Genomic DNA, 7,975 nt, shown 5'->3' with positions numbered 1-7,975 from the left:
AAGGGAAGGTGGTGGCAGTGGTGGCACAGGGACTGAGACTGGCACAGCGGCTAAGCCCTTGCTAATCCTGACAGTGGATTTAAACAGTACCATGACCAAGCTCCAGTACTGTGCAGTTTGTTAGATTTCATTTTACGAAAGTTCAACTGCTCTTCTGAAAGTATGTTATGTTTTGACCTGGGTTTGTATGCATGTATTCCTAAAAAGGATGGACGTATGTTCACATACTGTATACACATACAATATGTATCAGTTTGACTTTTTACAACAATGCATAATATTGTACTGAAAGATGTGTTTATTTATTACAGAAATATTATATCATATGAACAGTAGGGCAACCACAGTAAGCATCATTATTAAATATGTAACAAATAACATAAAATACCCTCTAGGAAAAAAAAACATTTTCCAGATAGTGGATACTTTTCAGATTAAAAGTTCATTTTAACGAGTTTATGACACTAATTACATACATTACACGAATTTTACTTAATACACTTAACACACAAATCTGTCGTAATAAAAATCATAACAATAACAATAATCAATTGTAGTAGTTTTTGGTGAGGATCTGGATAAAAGTGCAGCTACAGTTCTAGATAAGCTAAATATTTTTCTTGAATCATTCTAGAAGAGCCAAATATTCTTTAATCAAATGAACCAAATACAATCTTGAATCAAATCTTTCGAAATGGGTCAGATGTAATCCTTGAATCAAACTGAATCGTACCTACTAGACAAGTCAAATATTGTTCTTGAATCAAATCATTCCAGATGAGTCTAATATTGCTCTTGAAACAAATCACTGTTATAGATGAACTAAATATTCTTGAATCAAATCATTCTAGATTAACCTAATATCGTTCATGAAACAAATTGCAAAGTTTTAGATGAGCCAAATACAGTCAAACCTGTCTTAGCGGCCACCTTTATAGAACGACCACCTGCCTATAGCGGCCACTGAAAAATCTCCCGCAGCAAATTTACATGCTATAGACCCTGTGTATAGCAGTCACCTGTCCAACGCGGCCAGCGGCCACCCATTTTGTCTCCCTTGGTCAATATCTGACCGGATATAGCAGCCAAATTACCGACTCAAGTAGAAGCTTCATGCACAAAAAAGTTTTGTTTTTCAATCAATGAAGCCGTCGTGTGTAGACTTTAATTAATGAGTCCTAGCTCAGTCACAATCATTCACAAGATCCACACAAACTGTCAGTTGTTCCACATAAAAAAGCCGTCTTCTTTTGAGATTGCTATTTCCTGGTCAAACATGTAACTTTAAGAGCATTTGCACCAAAACATTACCGCAAAGTAGACTGGGAACAGGACGTGCTCCCAGCGACGCTACAATAAAAAAAAAAAACATACGCTAGCATGCATGCGGCAGCGGGAGCAAAACTGAGTTCGGTTGTACTTAATTGAAGTATTTTAGAATGTACTCACGTTATTTTTCATCAATCCTCATCCACAAATCCATCTTCTGTATTCGACACAAACAAAGCCGTCTTCTTTTCCGTTCACTACTAGTCTGTTAACTTTTCAGTGTTATTCAGCTCTGAAGCAAAGAAGGAAACTTCTCCTGTTGCTTCTGCCAACTTTATTTCTTGAACGCGGCCACCAGACAGCAGCTCAGAACACACACACATCTCTCAGCATCGTCTCTCCTTCCTGCTTGCCCACAAGGCAAAGGTTAAACAAGCCCCACTACATAGCTGTCCAGCCAATGCCTGTAACAAGTGACACCGTTTATTTCCTGGTGTGAGACAATGTGCACAATGTGTGTCAATACTGTAATGCCGCTTGTTGTGGGGAAGGAGAGACTCACGTCGCCGATGCACTTTAATGGCTTTATTAACAGCGGAGAACACTGCAGGACTTTACATCCACGCCAACATAAACACACTTCCCAACTCTCTCCAAACTCACAGCTAGCACTGAGCCTAGCTCTCCTGCTCGGGACGCCCACCGTCACTTCCCGTCACTTCCTGATGAACTAAAGCTGTAATGACACTCTGCCGTATAAAAAGTAAAATATTAAAAACAAGCGTAAGACATTACTAGCACAGCTTTGTTCTGTGGGTCGTGGATAATAACAAGCCTAGTAGTGCTGTACAACTTTTATCTGCAGTCCCACAGTGCCCTCTACTGGTCAACATTATTATCCCCCCCCCCCTTTTTTTCTTTTTTTTCCCTCTACTGGTCAAATTCAAACTGGATGCCAACCTGTCTATAGAGGCCACCTGTCTATAGCGGCCACTTTTGCAGACTCTAGTGGCCGCTATAGACAATGCGCTAGGCTCATCTAGAATAGTTTGATTCAAGAATACGAATAAACTATTCTAGATTAGCTTAATATACAGTAGTTCATTAAACAAATTGCAGTGTTTTAGATGACCCAAATGTTATTATTGTATCAAATAATTCTAGATGAGCCAAATATCATTAATTAATTGAATTATACTAAATGAGCCCAATATTGTTCTTGAATCAAATTGTTGTATATGAGCCTAATATACAGTAGCTAATGAAATTGCAAATTGCAGTGTTTTAGATGGGCCAATATTAGGGGTGTAACGATTCGTTTTAATAACAATTTGATCTGCATTACGATTCATGGTTTCCGATACGATTCAAGGACGATATTGGTTAATTTAGAACGATACAATCCGAAGCAATTCAGTAACTTCAAATCAACTGACATACTTCAGAATAAATTATCAGTGAGTACAACAAATTAGTTAAAAATGCGATACAAAATCAGGATGAACAGAGGGTGGTATAGCTTACTATGATGAATTATTTACTTTAAATAGTGCAATCCACACCTGCACTCTGCACCCAAAGGTGAGGGACATTATGCAAATTCCTCAGCAAATGAATGTGGTATGGTATCTTCAATTAGGTGTTGAAACTTTCTCACCTGTACGGACCAATGGAAGCAGCGTCTTTTTTGGGCTAATAATTGTCCTGATTAGAGCAGCCATTTGAAAGAACGGTGCAGCAACTAGCAAGAATATACTGACGCACATATACCGACGTTAGGAATGTTAAAAAAAATTAGAAATAAGTAAAATCAGGTCTGTGATTAATTCTGTCTGATAAAACATGACTTGAACCTTAATTTGATACCTCATTCACTTTTCTACCCCAAGTATTAAAGAAGGTAAAGCAAATTTCATAGTGGAAAATAGTGCCTTTGGTTGCCATTGCTTTAACATTGAGTCACGACAAAAGCTGTGATTGACCCTTGACCTTGGCAAGTACAACCGTACTACAAAATATATCATAACTTAGGCTGTGACATTTGTTTTAAAAGTCAACGGAGTAGCATAGTAGTTTACATTTTTTGGATAGTCAAAAAGTCCAGGGAAGAAAATCAGGTGTCATAAATTCTGCAGCAGCACACTGTGTTTGTTTCCACACCACACCACTAATCGTATGTACACAGTAATTCCGGGGCAAAGTTAACATATGCTGATGTGCATATAACACTGATGGGCGTTTCGTTCCATCAGATTTGAATGAAATTTCATCTGCAGATAGATATTAAAGTGAATTTATATCCTACATACCTTTTATCTTGTCCTGAATCTCCGATCCATGAGTTTGAAAGGCTTAAAGTTGGACTTAACTTTTCTGTATACAAATGGAAATACACTCGATACCATGTGAAAAAAATTTTATTTTTAAGGACGTCCCCACGTACTCTTCTAACCGAGCGTGCACGCACAGTGTTTTGCATTGCTAAAATACAGGGATTGTAGTTGTAACAGACTACATATGTGTTTTGACTAAAACTCATTGCTACTGGACCATAAACTACCATCTAGAGGCATATAAAACGTCCTTACTTTGTATATTGTCCCCATAAATGCCACTTAAAAGGTGTTTCAAATAAGGACAGATGAGTTAAATATGAATACCGAATGAAATGAATGAACGGACCAAAAGAAGGAGAAGCACCACCACATTGTGACCACCACATACCCGGAAGACAATGACGTCACCGACAGGCAGACCGTAACGTTTAACTCCTTATCATTAAAAGCGCTAAAACAACATACATCCATATAAAGCCTGCCGTGCTTAAATCTGATGCTTCATTTCCTATTATCAATTCAATCGATTGATTAGCTTTTAGACGTAATATTCTTGCGTCATATCATTCCAGATGAGCCAAATATTGCTCTTGAAGCAAAACACTATTTTAGATGAGCCAAATATCATTCATGAATCAAATCATTCTAGATGAGCCTAACATACAGTAGTACAATAGCTCATGCAACAAATTGCAGTGTTTTTTAGATGGGCCAATATTCTTAAATCAAATCATTGTAGGTGAGCCTAATATTGTTTATGAAACTAATCACAGTGTTTTAGATGAGCCAAATATCATTCCTCAATCGAATCGTTGTAGATGAGTCCAATATTGTCCTTGAATTCAAGTGTTTTGTTATCAATGAGCCAAATATTGTCCGTGAATTGACTCATTCTAGATCAGGGGTCTCAAACTCAGTTTACCGGGGCGCTGCTCAAGGTCGAGTCTGGAGTCATCAAGTATTGGGAGTTGGGCTGGGAATCTCATGGTACCTCAAAACAATACACGATACATGGCTCACAATAACGATATCTCGATACGGTGATAGGGTGAACCAAATAAATAAATAAAATAAACATTTCATAGTGTATATTTTGCTGTATTCATCTGGGATAGGCTCCAGCTTAACCCGGACCCAATGAGGATAAGTGGTATAGAAAATGGGTGGAATTTTTGCAGCATATTTCAACTGGAATGCAAGCAGCAATACTGCAAAAAGAGTGAGACTGTTTTAGTGCAACACAACTGTAAACAGGATTTTGGTTTAGGTTTTTAAACTACCTCAGAAAACACAACATCTCATGTATCTCAAGTAGACCAATGCTATAAAGTAGAAGCATAACAAAAAGAAATATTTAGCATATTAGTGACGTACGATGTTCACCAGAAAGAGACAGAGAATAACTGGATAACGTTGAACAGCAATACAACGTAAAACGTAAACTAAAAACAGGTCTCGTGATTGAACAACAAAACATTTAGCATTTGAGTAGAAAAGTAAAAAATTTTCTTAATAGGCACAGTTTTCTCCACGGGCATTACAACAAACGAGGTGGCTGTTCATGCCTGTCGTGCTGCCCCTTTGTCGTATTTTCGTCAGACAGTTCTTCTATACTGCAAAGTCCTTATTGAGCGTTGTCTCGTCCACGCTATAAAAGCCAAAGTGAGTCCACACTTTTGATTTTAGCTATGCTGGCATAGCTTTCCATTTAACGTCACAATTTGTCGCCGTTTGTTTATGTTCTTCTTCTGTGACACCCATCCAACCTTCTGTTGGATTGGATTCTATAGTTGGATATATAAATATTTTGTCACAACCCTATTTGGGAGTGATGTTGGCTCCCGGTATGCATTGTGGCACTTGGTTTGTAAAAAGTTGCTGAAGTTACGTCTTTAGAGTTGTTTACGATTCCCCATAGTGGTAGTTACCCTATGTGTATTTACTTACCTGTTACATGTTGTTCTGTCTAGTGACCCCCTGCCCCCCACCCCCCTGCACCCTATCAGTATCATTGGCTTAACTTAGACCCTGCGGGCCGCATTTACAGTAGTCTTTAATGTCAAGTCACGGGCGACACAATGTGACTTTCCAGACCGCAAATGGTCCACAAGGCACGAGTTTGAGACCCCTGTTCTAGATTATCCGAATATTCTGGAATCAAATCATATGGAATTCAGTCACCGTTTGAGTCACAATGGACGGATGAGCCACAGAACCGTCTACCCCATCCAGAATCATAATGGCACCGCCTGTCTGTTTGTGATGCTCCACGAAGCAAGATGTAACCTGCCAGCTAACAAACAGATGGACACACAAACACAACTAAGTGACATTCCATGGTTATATATGTTCATTATAGCAAAACAACAACTATACTGGTGACTTTTTCTGTATAGGTGCATTCCATACATCATGACGCGGGGGAGAAATGAAGCATAAAAACAACAATTGAGTTTCACCTCTCCTACAAGTTTGAGCCCGGTGAGCCTTGAGGCTGGACACGGTCCAGAAAACAGTGCAACATTATTAGTGTGTATATGGGGGTGTGGGGCGGGGTCACACTTTCTGCTTCCCTGGCGCTGTGTGCCTTGAAGTGTAAGGGCAGCTGGGAAGAGAAGAAGCTGCGAGCGAAAAGAGCGAGAGAGATGGGAGGGGTTGGGGCCCGGTAGGACCATTTGTGATGAGGCTCATTTGCACGGCAGCACTTAATTGGCTAAAACAATTAATTAATGTGTTAGAAAGTTGGCACAAAAAGTTCATTTAAAAGGGTTTTAATATGCAATTAGGGAGAACTAGAATGCAGTGAGGTAGAAAGGCAGCACACACGCACACACACAACACAAGGATGGTTGGAGTTTTTTAAGGAATAATGCAGTATTTGGGGGGGAACAGGATGCCTTCATGAGCAGTTGGAGTGCATCCTGTTGTGAAGATACATCCAAGCTCAATTGTTCACTTTTCCCTTTCCATCTCGCTCCTCCCTCCCACTGTCTGCCTCCCTCCTGCATGAAACATCGCATGACTAATGAGTGGAGCAGGTTGAAATCCTGGGGAAGATGTCCTTGGAAGACGAATGCATTTTCAGCAGAATAATTAAGTTAATTAACAAATCCGCATGCATATTCATCAGCCTATTAATGTCCTCCTCTGCGCGGCTTGATGAGCAGTGGGGTAATAACCATCTAATTTGCATAGGCTGTTCACACGACACCACGTTTAAAGACACAGGCGGGAGGGGCGGGGGGGCCGGATTTGAACGAGTGCAAAATAGTCTAAAAAACAAAATAAGGGGAAGAAAAGTGGAAGTGAGGTGGGCTCAAGACAGATTCCTCCACTCCACTCCACTCCACTCCCTCACTTTAAAGCACCCCTGGCCTATATCATGTGTGTCCCTTCCGATGGAGGACACATGATCATTTCCTCCGCCTCATCTCTCATGGGGGAGAGGGAGAGTGTGGGGGTCTTCTTGGCATTGCTCCACTCCTTTCTTCTCCACCGCCAGCCAGGCTGCCATGTCTAACTGTGCATGTGTGGCCCGATGTCTGCACGCAACCTGGCACTCCTAGCAACGCCACCTAACACACACACACACGCACACACACTCCACATGGCGGCCCGAACGGTGCACACACACATTGTGTTTACCATGGCTTTATTTGTGGCGTCTGTGCTAACATGAACCCCGCACCGTGAGTGTTACTTAGAAAGAGCAACAAAGGAAGCATGTTAATCGGCCTCGTGTATCAGAAAGTGTATCAGTGCCGTAACAGAGGCTGCCTGTGTGTAAAGCAAACTCAACTCAACTGGGGGCCAGTGGAGGTAAAGACTGGGTGAGACTGGGTCGCATCAAGTATTCAATCCGGTATCACGTTACAATCAAGTGACTAACAAACACCCCGTCAACAAACGCCACGAACGAAAACGCCACGAACGAAACGAAAGCTGTCACGAGCCTGAGCTATCATATGCCATAAGTGGTTTAAAAAATAACATAAATATAATAAGAGATTGTCATAGGTACTTCAGTTTGCTTAAAGCAGGGGTGTCCAAAGTGCGGCCCGGTGGCCATTAGGCCACAGATGTTTTTGTTTTTTTTATTATTGGCCCTTGGCACATTCTAAAAATACAAGAAAACAGGAAAACTAAAAAAAAAAAAAAAAACAGTCCAAAAGGAAAAAGAACAATAATTTTATGACAATAAAATTAGAAAAAAATAACAAAGTTGAAAAATTTAAGAAAAAAAATTGCAATATGAGAAACAAAACAGAGAATAAATTTGCAATTTCAGGGAAATTAGGTTGAGTAAAGGTTATAATATTACAATAATAAAATCCAAAGAGAAGAAAGTTAAAATATTTGTAAAAAGTAAA

The sequence above is a fragment of the Dunckerocampus dactyliophorus genome, chromosome 2, assembly GCF_027744805.1.
Source record: "Dunckerocampus dactyliophorus isolate RoL2022-P2 chromosome 2, RoL_Ddac_1.1, whole genome shotgun sequence".
In the NCBI taxonomy this organism is placed as follows: domain Eukaryota; kingdom Metazoa; phylum Chordata; class Actinopteri; order Syngnathiformes; family Syngnathidae; genus Dunckerocampus; species Dunckerocampus dactyliophorus.
The sequence above is the reverse complement of the archived record's forward strand: the minus strand, read 5'-3'. Positions refer to the sequence as shown.